We start from the raw sequence: 14826 nt of genomic DNA, 5'->3' as shown, positions 1-14826 counted from the left end.
CTTTGCTCAGTTGGCATAATTCTGCAGAGAGTAGATTGGAATAACAGTTGTGTACAATAGTCCTTAAACTTCACTGTAACCCCCATATGGCTTTGGAATTGAAACAACACATGTTCTTAACTGCCTGACAGCCTCGATGGTGCAGTAACAATAAAAAGTCAATGGCAGCCCTGTTATCTAATATCGCATGTCTCAGGTCAGATTGCTCTTCATTTAAACCAGTCAAGGCGATGGAGGTTCTGTTAATATCTTTTGCCAAGGTACAAGCAAGCTTTCCTATCAAACGCTGATTGTACGCTGCCAAAGCGGGCACTCCTACAAGTGAGGCAGTTAAAGAAATATATTCAGCTTTGTTCAATAAGACAATGCTATCATCACAGGTGTTATCCAAGGGAATAACAGTTCTGCGTTGCCGATAATGGTGAGACAAAAGTACATCTTGCTTGGAGGGGAGAACAGGAACTAGGCGGGTCAGGCTACAAACGGTTTCAGATAGGTTTGCTGGAATATAGTTGAAGGTCCTGTCACCACATGTAAAAAACCATCCTGGGGGAAGCAGAACATGACCATAGGCAAATGATATCTGTTGTTTTCTGGGTCTTATTTACACATGAAAGGAATCCCCCCCCCCTTTAAATATGAAAACAACTGGGGTTCTCAGAAAAAAGGAAATCTCCACTCAACCTCCTACTTATCCCCTGCAAGTGTTTAGTATCCGAAACTTTACATACTTCTGCTTATTCTCATTTTCTGTCAAGCTAAGCAATTCATTTTGTTCCCTCACAGTCACTCAATTGTTTAAATTATTGTGACTTCTGTTATGAAAAGATAAGATGCTCTTGAACGTTCTAAAATCTCATTGTTTTTTTGACTAATTATGGTTGGGCATCACGTTATTAATATATAAACTAGACATCTCATTAGGAATTCTGCTTCCATCTTGCCTAGCAAGTGAATGGTGCCAGAGAAAAACATTCGGATGTGTTATGTCTGGAAGCTTCCTTCAACATTTGTGAGAAAGAGGAAGGGAGGACAATTGTAGTCAAGGCAGAGGGAGGCTTTACTGCACATGTCAATAAGGCTTGCATTTTATGCTTTTCTCTAGATGAAAAAGAAGCATTGCTTTTTAAAAAACCTGTCAAACTTAATTTAGAGCAGTGCTTCTCAACCTTGGCCGTTTGAAGATGGATGGACTTCAACTCCCAGAATTCCCCAGCCAGCGTTGCTGGGGAATTCTGGGAGTTGAAGTCCACCCATCTTCAAATGCCCACAGTTGAGAAATACTGGTTTAGAGGTATGCTATTAATTTTTTTATGCATTTCCTGCCTTAAAACAGCAGAAAATAGATGTTCTGGTTTGCAGCAATTGTAGTCAAGGAACTGAAAATAGCAACCAATAAGCTGCTTATGGCCCTGGGCCATATGTTGGTTACAGTGAGTTTTATGCATTGAATATGTTATTTTAAACTTTCTTTTTATTTGCTGTGCTGAGAATTTTGTTCCAAAACTGCTTTTCTATTTCTTTTCTTTCGTTGATCCTATTTTATAAAAGACTACCATGTTATAGTACAGTGTTTCCCAACCTTGGTAACTTGAAGATATCTGGACTTCAACTCCCAGAATTCCCCAGCCAGCATTTGCTGGCTGGGGAATTCTGGGAGTTGAAGTCCAGATATCTTCAAGTTGCCAAGGTTGGGAAACACTGTTACATTAGACCTGTAGGCTAGTCTGGAAGCAAAGGAAATATTTCCTTGCTGTTGCCAAGAAAACTACAGAAGAAACAAGTCTGGATTTTAAAAACATATTCAGATATCACAATTGGGAAACAAAGAGATAGGATGGTTGGAACTGCCTGAGCTAGAGAAGGTGCATAGTAGACGTTACAGTGATGTCATGTGCACAAGGGCACCACCGCACAATGGCATGAATAATGTAATTTATGTCAGTCATATCATGATACAAAGTGTCAGATGTAATTTCTGCCAATTGTATGATGACGTTATGATGCACGTTACATCCAGTGAAGGGCTGCAAAAACTTTTACTGCCACACTGTGGACGTGGCTTACTTTGTGGGTGTGGCTTGCCAGCCATGTGGCCAGGTGGGAGTGGCTTGACGGTCATGTGGTGGGGGTTTTAAAGGTCATGTGACTGGCTTAAAGGTGGCCAACTTGACATCACTCACATCAAGGGTTAGGGTGCCTGGCCTCTCCTCGCCTCAAAGAGATACAATTTCCCCATCTATTTACTATTACTGAACATCCAAAATGTACTATTTAATTCGATGTATATATGCCATATGTGTACATACATATTACACACAGGCACACAAAAATATATATTATCTACTATATAAACTGTATGTACAAACACACACACACACGCACAGCTCTTCTAAAATTATATGCATTCAACCTCATTTACTGCAATAGGAAAAACATACCCAGAACCCAGAAGGGGAAAAAAGAAAAAAAAATCAAAGTTTTTCTACCTGTTCTGCGCACCTGACCGTACCCATAGGAGTCCATCACTAGTTACATCCCTCACACTCCTTATCCCTAGAAAAAAGCAGGTCTGGGAATAGCACAGGGAAAGGATATGTGTTTTAATTATAAAACAATGATTAAACACTTTGCTGTAATAGACCCTGTGGACAGTGGACACTGAATAGGAATGTAAAATGAGAAAGGGAAATTCTTATATTAATTGTGATTTTTATATCTTAAGTCACTGTGTTATAGTTAGTTAAGAAGTACTGGTAAATCTTTCTGAATTTCAGATTACAAAGCCAAACACAGAGGACTTTTCTTTGGCTCCTACCATTTCCCAAAAGATGTGACTGTTTAAAACAAGTTTCCCTGTACGACATAAGGGAAAGAAATATGCCTCACAAACCAGTGACCCTATGTGAAAAAGGAAATCTATAAAAAATTTGTAGCACAAAGTTATGCCTACTCCCTGGGCTCAAGCTACACTATTTAGTTTATAGATGCTACCACAAGATATTGCAGCTATTCTTATAGTATGTACCTCCGAGACTGCCTTCTGCGCACGAATCCCAGTGGCTGATTAGGTCCCACAGATTTGGCCTTCTCTGGGTCCCGTCGACTAAACAATGTTGTCTGGCGGGACCCAGGGGGAGAGCCTTCTCTGTGGCGGCCCCGGCACTCTGGAACCAACTCCCCCCAGAGATTAGGACTGCCCCCATCCTCCTCGCCTTTCGTAAGTTATTAAATACTCATCTTTGCCGCCAGGCATGGGGAAATTAACACACACCCCAATTGTCAAGGTTGGTGTATGGTTTGATTGGCTGTGGGATTATTTTATTTTATTATAAGGGTTTTAAATTGGATTTTTAAAATTGGATTTGTACACTGTTTATGTTGTTGTGAGCCGCACCGAGTCCTCAGAGAGGGGCGGCATACAAATCTAATAAATTATTATTATTATTATTATTATTATTATTATTATTATTATTATTATTATTACTACTATTACTATTACTATTACTATTACTATTACTATTACTATATTATTATAGTAATAGTAATAGTAATAGTAATAGTAATAGTAATAGTAAATTATTGTTGTTGTTGTTGTTGTTGTTGTTATTGTTATTATTATTATGTAGAGAAGGAATCTTACATAGCTCAAGAATAACCAAGAATTCAGCAGTCATTGGAACTCTAGTAAGGAAAAAGAATAAAGGCAATAAGCATTGCTACTCTGTAAAATGTGACCGGCTGGTATGTGCTTCCATGTGTTCTAGAAACTGAAATAATTGGGTGTCTTTGGGTACCCTGGTGAAATCAGCATGTTGTGCCAAGGCAGCCACCCAAAGCTACTTGGTCCCTGCTTTTCTCTTTCTGCAACTATCTTATACACTAGTGATGGCGAATCTTTTTTTCCTCGAGTGCCGAAAGAGCGTGCACGCCCAGTCTCATGCATGCACGAGTGCCCACACCCATAATTCATTGCCTGGGGAGGGCGGAAACAGCTTCCCGGTTCCCCCCAGGCCCTCTGGAGGCTGGAAACAGCATATTTCCCAACTCTGGTGGGCCCAGTAGGCTCATGTTTTTATTTATTTATTTTTTATTTATTTTGTCCAATACACAATGAGGGTTTTAGTGGGTATATATCAATATACACATAGTAAAATACATGATGAAGGTTATAGAGGAGATACTCATAGTAAAATATATCTAAGAAAGAATAGAAGAGAAGATATAGTAATAGAACATATCAATGAAAGAATAGAAGAAGAGATATAGGAATAGAGGAAAGGTATAGGAGATATAGGAGAGCAATAGGACAGGGGACGGAAGGCACTCTAGTGCACTTGTACTCGCCCCTTACTGACCTCTTAGGAATCTGGATAGGTCAACCGTAGATAATCTAAGGGTAAAGTGTTGGGGGTTTGGGGATGACACTATGGAGTCCAGTAATGAGTTCCACGCTTCGACAACTCGGTTACTGAAATCATATTTTTTACAGTCAAGTTTGGAGCGGTTAATATTAAGTTTAAATCTGTTGTGTGCTCTTGTGTTGTTGTGGTTGAAGCTGAAGTAGTCGCCGACAGGCAGGACGTTGCAGCATATGATCTTGTGGGCAATACTTAGATCTTGTTTAAGGCATCTTAGTTCTAAACTTTCTAGGCCCAGGATTGAAAGTCTAGTCTCGTAAGGTATTCTGTTTCGAGTGAAGGAGTGAAGGGCTCTTCTGGTGAAGTATCTTTGGACATTTTCAAGGGTGTTAATGTCTGAGATGCGATATGGGTTCCAAACAGATGAGCTGTATTCAAGGATGGGTCTGGCAAAAGTTTCATTCTCCCTAGGCTCCAAAGGCTTCCCTGGAGCCAGGGGAGGGTAAAAAAACCCTCCCCATCCCACCCAGAGGCTCTCCGGAAGCCAAAAATACCCTTCCAGAGCCTCCGTATGAGCCAAAAATCAGCTGGCCAGCACACACATGCACGTTGGAGCTGAGCTGGTGCAATGGCTCATGTGCCAGCAAATATGGCTCTGCATGCCCCCTGTGGCACCCGTGCCATAGGTTTGCCATCACTGTTATAGACCAACTGAGTACATCTATTTCTATGCCACATATCTGTCATTCCATCCATGTTGTTAACCACACGTTTTCTCCAGCTGGAAGAAAGGGATACGATATAGTTTCTATAGCAACACTTCTGCCTTTGGATCCATGAATAAGGGATTCCCATTAACACATTCACCATGAATGTGTTAAGCAGAAATTTGGTTCTGTCATTCTATTTCTGAGATAATTTTTTTCCTCCAGGAGGAAAAATGGCTTGTAGAAAACGCTATGCTCCAGGTAACCCCTTACTTGTTATAGTGGAACTTCACTACCGGGAGAAAAAGGGGGAATCTATTCATTATGGTTAAGAGCTTCCTAGTATCCAGGACTGTATTGCAATCTCAGTGCTAGCCTTCCCATCCAAACATCGCCTTTGGCAATGTGCCAAATCAAATATCTCATTAGCAAGATGGAATTTCTATAGCTTATGGTCACTCACTTTGAAACTTTTCATTTTCAGCCTGTTATACTATAAAATAACTCAGAAGACAAATCTGGCAGAGTTGAACTCTAACCTTTTCTTTCAAGCAGATATCTGAAATACACACTGGATCAGCATTATCACACACACATACATACACACACACACACGTGTGTGTGTGTGTGTGTGTGTGTAACGTATTTTTGCTGATAATGAAAATGATTTTTTGATATATATTTATATAATATATAAATAAATAGGCCTGGATGTTTGTGGAACAGCCTCTCCCTGAGGGTGACTGCCCATTCCACCAGGTTAGGTGGAGTAACATACATATATGCAGTACAATAATATTAAAAGGGATTCCTCCCCATTATTGTTCTTTATTTATTTGTTTGTTTGTTTGTTTGTTTGTTTTGTCCAATACACAATGAGAGTCTTAGTGTGTGTATGTATGTATGTATGTATGTATGTGTATACAGTATATATATATATATATATATATATATATATATATATATATATATATATATATATATATATATGTAGATTGTTCTGAGTTCGGGTTTTGCCCTGTGTAATGTTTTGCATGTCTATGCATAGACATGCAAAACATTACACAGGGCAAAACCCGAACTCAGAACAATCTACATACATATACCCGTGAAAATTTACGAAAACATATATATATATATATATATATATATATATATACAGTGATACCTCGTCTTACAAACGCCTCGTCATACAAACTTTTCGAGATACAAACCTGGGGTTTAAGATTTTTTTGCCTCTTCTTACAAACTATTTTCACCTTACAAACCCACCGCCGCCTCTGGGATGCCCTGCCTCCAGACTTCCGTTGCCAGTGAAGCACCTGTTTTTGTGCTGCTTGGATTCCCCTGAGGCTCCCCTCTATGGGAAACCCCACCTCCAGACTTCCGTGTTTTTGTGATGCTGCAGGGGAATCCCAGCAGGGGAATCCCAGCAGCGCAAAAACAGGTGCTTCGCTGGCAACGGAAGTCCAGAGGTGGGGTTTCCCATGGAGGGGAACGTTAGGGGAATCCCAGCAGCACAAAAATGGGCGCTTCGGCTGGCAAAAGGGGTGAATTTGGGGCTTGCACGCATTAATCAGTTTTCCATTCATTCCTATGGAAAACATTGTTTCGTCTTACAAACTTTTCACCTTAAGAACCTCGTCCGGGAACCAATTAAGTTTGTAAGACAAGGTATCACTGTATATATATATATATATATATATATGTCACATGTTTTTTTGCTGAATTTGAAAATTAAGGGAGACTAGGATATATATATATACACACATACACACACACACACACACAGTAAAATACATGATGAAGGTTATAGAGGAGATACTCATAGTAAAATATATCTATGAAAGAATAGAAAAGAAGATATAGTAATAGAACATATCAATGAAAGAATAGAAGAAGAGATATAGGAATAGAAGAAAGTTATAGGAGATATAGGAGAGCAATAGGACAGGGGACGGAAGGCACTCTAGTGCACTTGTACTCGCCCCTTACTGACCTCTTAGGAATCTGGATAGGTCAACCATAGATAATCTATGGGTAAAGTGTTGGGGGTTTGGGGATGACACTATGGAGTCCGGTAATGAGTTCCACGCTTCGACAACTCGGTTACTGAAGTCATATTTTTTACAGTCAAGTTTGGAGCGGTTAATATTAAGTTTAAATCTGTTGTGTGCTCTTGTGTTGTTGTGGTTGAAGCTGAAGTAGTTGCCGACAGGCAGGACGTTGCAGCATATGATCTTGTGGGCAATACTTAGATCATGTTTGAGGCATCTTAGTTCTATGCTTTCTAGGCCCAGGATTGAAAGTCTAGTCTTGTAGGGTATTCTGTTTCGAGTGGAGGAGTGAAGGGCTCTTCTGGTGAAGTATCTTTGGACATTGTATTATTATTGTTGTATTATTTTGCTCAGTTCTTTGTTAATTTGTATTCTATCTTTAACATTTAATAACAAAACACAAACTTTCCAAGTAGGGTGCACTTAGTGCCAAGACCACCAAGAGGGACAGTTTTTTTCTGGAGCAAAATTTTAGCACCCACCGCACCAGGGATGAGCTCTTGAGGTCAAACAACTGATGCAATCCGGGGTAATCCTCTGTTGGAGGCCTCAGTGTGTGAGAAAACTGTTGTTCTGCAGGTAGCAAGCAGATGGTAGAATGTGCTTGCACACTCTCTCACCATCTAGTTGGGCCAAGTAGTGATCTCAGCCTCTGCTGAGGAGGGAGGCTAGAACGGCATCTGAGTCGATCAAGCTTAATATGTCAAGTTCAGACTGCTGGGCTATTTAGACTAGTATTATCTATTCAGAGACGGAGATCTTTCTAGTTCTTTTGAAGGAGAATTTTTAAAACCTTAGGGTCTTTCTAAGTATAAGGCAATATACTGATATATGATCTTGTCATTATTTGGACTTCTCACATAAGAAACAACGTACAACACTTCCAAATAAAAAATGTGAGAATGAGCATATATGAGAACATTGACAAAATAATTACTGTTGCTTCCTAAACATTTCGGCATACAAATCCAATTAATAATAATAATAATAATAATAATAATAATAATAATAATAATAATTTCATCAGCATCCCCTGTGCCCCACCTACCCACCCCCCAAAAAAACCCTGGAAGTTGAACTGGTGGGAATCAATTTAGCCACACTGAATAATTAGTTCTTGTCTAAAACAGATGCAATCTGTTGAGAGAGGATACTTTCTCAAAACTATGAAACTAATTATGCCTTGTGAAAAATACAGAATATTTATCCATGAATTCTCCTAAGCTAAAAGCTCTTCTGGGAATTTTGTATCCTAATCAGACTTATTATTTGTTTCCTTATTCCATCCATCAGTTATTATACGTTAGCAACTACGAAGTAAGTGTAAGTTAAACCATCTATAGGGCCAGAAAGGAAAGAGTTGTACTGTATAATTGTTGTGTATATGCATGTACTTATTTCCCCATTAATTCCAGTGCTACTTTGATGAGATAATCATTTTTCAAGTTGTAGAATTGGTAGATTAATGTAAAAATAAATCACATTGAGATGAACTCTATAGACATAGCCAGGATATCAATGCATTATAAGAATCATTTATCAGGAAGACAAAGAAATTATGGTAAGATCTTGAACAGCAGATGAATTGAAAGCATTTTGAATAATTATTTTGTCCACATCCATCTGATGTTGTCAGACAAAAGTGAACCCCAATGCAAATATTTTCATGTAATGTGCCTCTCACATCATGCTAATAATGTTTTTTTTTTTAATTTATTTATTTATTTATTTTCTCCAAAACACAATGAGGGTTTTAGTGGGTATATATCTATATACACAAAGTAAAATACATGATGAAGGTTATAGAGGAGATACTCATAGTAAAATATATTTAAGAAAGAATAGAAAAGAAGATATACTAATAGAACATATCAATGAAAGAATAGAAGAAGAGATATAGGAATAGAAGAAAGATATAGGAGATATAGGAGAGCAATAGGACAGGGGACAGAAGGCACTCTAGTGCACCCTAACCCTTACTGACCTCTTAGGAATTTGGATAGGTCAACCATAGATAATCTAAGGGTAAAGTGTTGGGGGTTTGGGGATGACACTATGGAGTCCGGTAATGAATTCCACACTTTGACAACTCGGTTACTAAAGTCATATTTTTTACAGTCAAGTTTGGAGCGGTTAATATTAAGTTTAAATCTGTTGTGTGCTCTTGTGCTGTTGTGGTTGAAGCTGAAGTAGTCACCATCAATTGAACCTCCACAATATTCAGAAGAAATGAATGAATCAAATCCAAAATATCACAAATATGTCAGGTAAAGCTAGATGTCTAGGCCTTGCCTGAGTTGCATTTCATGATGAACAAGCACTTCCTAGCAATCTTTTATAACTATTATATCTTCATCTCGTCCCACGCCCATAGCTAAGGCAGCTTAAAATTACCTATAGCCTAGGTCCCAAAAATCCCTCATGTGTAAGGCTAAGTAGAAAATGGTCATTGCACCCAGAAGTTTCCCATGGAGTACCCAGAATAGCATTAAAACAGACAAAAGAACCGGGGTGGAGCAGCAGGTAGAGTGCTATACTGCAGGCCACTGAAGCTGACTGTAGATCTGAAGGTCAACGGTTCAAATCTCATCACCGGCTCAAGGTTGACTCAGCCTTCCCTCCTTCCGAGGTGGGTAAAATGAGGACCCGGATTGTGGGGGCAATAGCCTTGCTCTGTTAAAAAAAAGTGCTATTGCTAACATGTTGTAAGCCGCCCTGAGTCTAAGGAAAAGGGCGGCATAAAAAATGAATGAATGAATGAATGAATGAATAATTAAAATGGCACTGCTTTGCTGCATTTATGTGGAATATATACAGTAGCTCTGTAAATTAAAGACAGGGGCTAAAAGATAAAAATAATTACCACTTCATCTCCTTAAACTCACTAAAATTCATGAATTATTTATGGAAATAAACAAACAAATAAACAAATAAATAAACAAATGATGATTGATGAAGACTCACTTGAATCCCCAGAAGTTAATATATAACTGATTGTTCATCAATGCAAATGCACAACAATGCTCAAGACCCTATTTATACAGTGAAACCTAATAAAAATAATACCTCGAAAACCAGTGGTGAGGGGCAGCATACATCCACTATAGAAACAAAAAACTTAAGTCTTTCGTTACCAAAACATCAATTAGATAGTTAATATAACTATTTTTCTCTCTCTCTAATCTCTTCTTACGCCTTTTCTATCTTTCTGTTTTTCTATCTTTTCTCTCTTTCTATTTTCTTTATATTTTTCCTCTTCTGTTTTATTACTCTGTTATATACCCTAGTTTGTATTGCTTGTTTTTAATGTATATATTTAATAAAGATTATTTTTTTAAAAAAACAAATGATCACCTATACTGCAAGCAGTGTATTTATATTCCAAATTTTTAATATATCTATATAGCTAAAGCATCTAAGTAAGATCTAAAATACACCTCATAAACTGAAGGAGGGTAAGGCTTTATGTGGGACGTTCCTTTTGTAGGGCAGGCAGCTCGCCCACCCCAGATGAAATGGTCATTGAAGGCAATGACCAGTGACCAGAGGGATGGAGGGATGGAGGGATGTCCACTACAACAGTGTTTCCCAACCTTGGCAACTTGAAGATATTTGGACTTCAACTCCCAGAATTCCCCAGTCAGCGAATGCTGGCTGGGGAATTCTGGGAGTTGAAGTCCAAATATCTTCATGTTGCCAAGGTTGGGGAACACTGCATTACAACACCTATTAAGTAATTGAGGTGACAGCATTGGCCACACCGGAATGAAGTTCTACAGGCATCACATGTACTGATAGAAGTCATTTTTAATGAGAGACAAAAGAAGAAGCCAGGGGCAGGTTGAGGATAATGTCACCATGCCCAAACCTCCATTAATGGTTCCTGGGACATCTTTGATCCTGAAGAAGCAGGATGTGTTGATGATTCTTTAGACACACATCTTGACACAGCTACCTAAAATCCTTTTATTCATTCTGTTTTTAAATTATCACTTAAAACATAGAAATATAGAATATTGATGGCAGAAAAAGACCTCATGGTCCATCTAGTCTGCCCTTATACTATTTCCTGTATTTTATCTTCGGATGGGTATATGTTTATCCCAGGCATGTTTAAATTCATTTACTGTGGATTTATCAACCACATCTGCTGGAAGTTTGTTCCAAGGATCTACTACTCTTTCAGTAAAATAATATTTTCTCATGTCGCTTTTGATCTTTCCCCCAACTAACCTCAGATTGTGCCCCCTTGTTCTTGTGTTCACTTTCCTATTAAAAACACTTCCCTCCTGAACCTTATTTAACCCTTTAACATATTTAAATGTTTTGATCATGTCCCCCCTTTCCCTTCTGCCCTCCAGACAATACAAATTGAGTTCATTAAGTCTTTCCTGATATGTTTTATGCTTAAGACTTTCCACCATTCTTGTAGCCAGTCTTTGGACCCGTTCAATTTTGTCAATATCTTTTTGTAGGTGAGATCTCCAGAACTGAACACAGTATTCCAAATATGGTCTCACCAGTGCTCTATATAGCGGGATCACAATCTCCCTCTTCCTGCTTGTTATACCTCTAGCTATGTAGCCAAGCATCCTACTTGTTTTTCCTACCGCCCGACCACACTGCTCTCCCATTTTGAGAAATCACTACCCCTAAATCTTTCTCTTCTGAAGTTTTTGCTAACACAGAACTGCCAATACAATACTCCGATTGAGGATTCCTTTTCTGCAAGTGCATTATTTTACATTTGGAAACATTAAACTGCAGTTTCCATTGCTTTGACCATTTATCTAGTAAAGCTAAATCATTTACCATATTACAGACGCCTCCAGGAATATCAACCCTATTGCACACTTTAGAGTCATTGGCAAATAGGCAAACCATCCCTACCAAACCTTCCTCTATGTCACTCACAAACATACTAAAAAGAATAGGACTCAGAACAGACCCTTGTGGCACACCGCTTATAACCTGTCTCTGCTCAGAATACTCGCCATTAACAATAACTCTCTGATGTCTATGCTTCAGCCAGCTGCAAATCCACTGAACTATCCAGGGGTTAAGTCCAATCCTCACTAATTTATCTATCAGCTCTGTAGCCCTGTATGTGCAGTTTTTATAGGAACAACCTTGAGTTAAACCCAGAAGTCTATTGGGAGCTAGAGCAGCTGATGAATTCTCATACTAAAATCATATACCACATTTTTCGGAGTATAAGATTTTCCTCCCTAAAAGAGGCGAAAAATTCAGGTGTGTCCTAAACTCTGAATGCAGCTTTTTTCGAAGCTTTTTTTCCCCAGCCCTAACTAGGTGCTAACAATCTTCCCAGCTCTTATCTTACAGGTTCTTTCATTGTTACTGTCTGTGAAGAATGTTTTCTACCCTCTAAATCTTTGCGGAGTTTTTTTTTTTCATTACTCTAACTTGCTCCAAGTAAGTTTCTTTCCAGCCCTAACCAGGTGCTAACAATGTTCCCAGCTCTTACAGCTTACAAGCTCTTTCTTTGTTACTCTCTGCTAAGAATGTTTTCCAAGCCCTGTTTTGCACGGTTTTTTCCATTGCTCTAACTTGCTCCAAATGTTTCTTTCCAGTCCTAAACAGGTGCTAATGATGTTCCCAGCTCTTACCCACTTTGCAAGCTCTTTCACTGTTACTCTCTGTGAATAATGTTTTCCAAACCCTGTCTTTGTAGGGTTTTTTATTGTTCTACTTGCTCCGAATTTTTCTTTCCAGCCCTAACCAGGTTCTAACAATGTCCCCAGTTCTTACTGGCTTGCAAGCTCTTTCATTGTTACTCTCTCCAAATAAGCTTTGTTTAAAGCCCTAACCAGAGGATAAAATCATGTGCTGAAACTGACTGGACTAAGGATGCTATTCAGATGAATATATAGTAGGCAGATTCTTTCGCCTATTTTCCTCCCCAAAAACTAAGGTGTGTCTTATACTCCGGTGCGTCTTATACTCCGAAAAATACGGTATATGTTTACTGTATATCTCACATAATTTGAGGGGGAAATACAGTGAGGAAAAAAGCTTCAGATTTGTTTATACTGTACTAATTTGAGGCTTACTTCACTGAATACAATGAGATTTCCCTCCAAGTAATCAAATAGATTTGCACTATTAAACCTCCACATTAATCACATGCACTGAAGGAATAATACTTCTATTTATCATCTTTGTATTTTCAGAGGAGAAAATTAGAGAAATTACAACTTCAGATGTCTTAGAGGAACTAGACTACAGGTGCTATATCACAAGTCGGGTGCTAGTTATGAACTGTCACATGCAAAAATTAATGATAGAGGTGATATATAAATGTCTGGCAGACAGTTGGTGACTCATATATCACTTCTCATTCTAGGCAGCATTTTCTAGATGCTGCTGCCATAAAAAAGAACTGAAAAGAAATGGTAGCTGAGTGGGTTTGTTTAGTTGTGCAGATTTCCAAGGACTGGTGCTGCACCAGATAGAAAGCATTTTACTGGTTGTAGGTACATTTGAAGAGAAATGTATGTTAATATTAAACCATCCATTAAAATAGATCTATATATCAATATGATGACACCAAGAGATACATCGAGTCGAACAAGTGATGCTGCCGTAGGTTACTGTCAGTGAAGGGCTACCAAAATTTTTACTACTACACTGTGGGTGTGGCTTGTGCAGGACACCCTGCATTTTCTTTCAACATATTTCAGTGCAAATTGGGTGCTCTGGGGTGGAGCTCCATTTTTGGTACCCCACTGCGTTACCCTCAGTCCAGGCAGTATCCCACCCCTGGTTACTGTCAATTATTATTATTATTATTATTATTATTATTATTATTATTATTATTATTATTATTATTTATTTATTGGATTTGTATGCCACCCCTCTCCGCAGACTTGGGGCGGCTAACAACAGTGATAAAAAACAGCATGTAACAATCCAATACTAAACAACTAAAAAAAACCTTATTCTAAAACCAACATACATACAAACATACCATGCGTAAATTGTAAAGGCCTAGGGGGAAAGAATATCTCAGCTCCCCCATGCCTGACAGCAGAGGTGGGTTTTAAGAAGCTTACGAAAGGCAAGGAGGGTGGGGGCAATTCTAATCTCTGGGGGGAGTTGGTTCCAAAGGGCCGGGGCCGCCACAGAGAAGGCTCTTCCCCTGGGTCCCGCCAAACGACATTGTTTAGTTGACGGGACCCAGAGAAGGCCCACTCTGTGGGACCTAACTGGTCGCTGGGATTCGTGCAGCAGAAGGCGGTCCCTGAGATAATCTGGTCCAGTGCCATGAAGGGCTTTATAGGTCATAACCAACACTTTGAATTGTGACCAGAAACTGATCGGCAACCAATGCAGACTGCGGAGTGTTGGTGTAACATGGGCATATTTGGGAAAGCCCATGACTGCTCTCGCAGCTGCATTCTGCACGATCTGAAGTTTCCGAACACTTTTCAAAGGTAGCCCCATGTAGAGAGCATTACAGTAGTCGAACCTCAAGGTGATGAGGGCATGAATGACTGTGAGCAGTGACTCCCAGTCCAAATAAGGAGCAACTGGTGCACCAGGCGAACCTGGGCAAACGCCCCCCTCGCCACAGCCGAAAGATGTTTCTCTAATGTGAAGTGTGGATCGGGAAGGACGCCCAATTATTGCCAACAATACAGAAAACCTATCTTGTCAATAAAGCACGTCATTTTTCTGTCT

The 14826-nt window shown here is 39.2% G+C and overlaps 1 protein-coding gene across 13 annotated transcripts in view; it reads right to left on the bottom strand.

Moving 5' to 3' along the window:
• GOLGA7B (golgin A7 family member B) overlaps window positions 1-14826 on the bottom strand; it is a 60503-nt gene that overhangs the window by 24289 nt on the left and 21388 nt on the right. The gene's annotated exons all lie outside the window — the stretch shown is intronic.

The sequence above is a fragment of the Erythrolamprus reginae genome, chromosome 5 (assembly GCF_031021105.1).
Source record: "Erythrolamprus reginae isolate rEryReg1 chromosome 5, rEryReg1.hap1, whole genome shotgun sequence".
NCBI lineage: Eukaryota > Metazoa > Chordata > Lepidosauria > Squamata > Dipsadidae > Erythrolamprus > Erythrolamprus reginae.
This window is presented reverse-complemented; position numbering and strand designations above follow the sequence as displayed.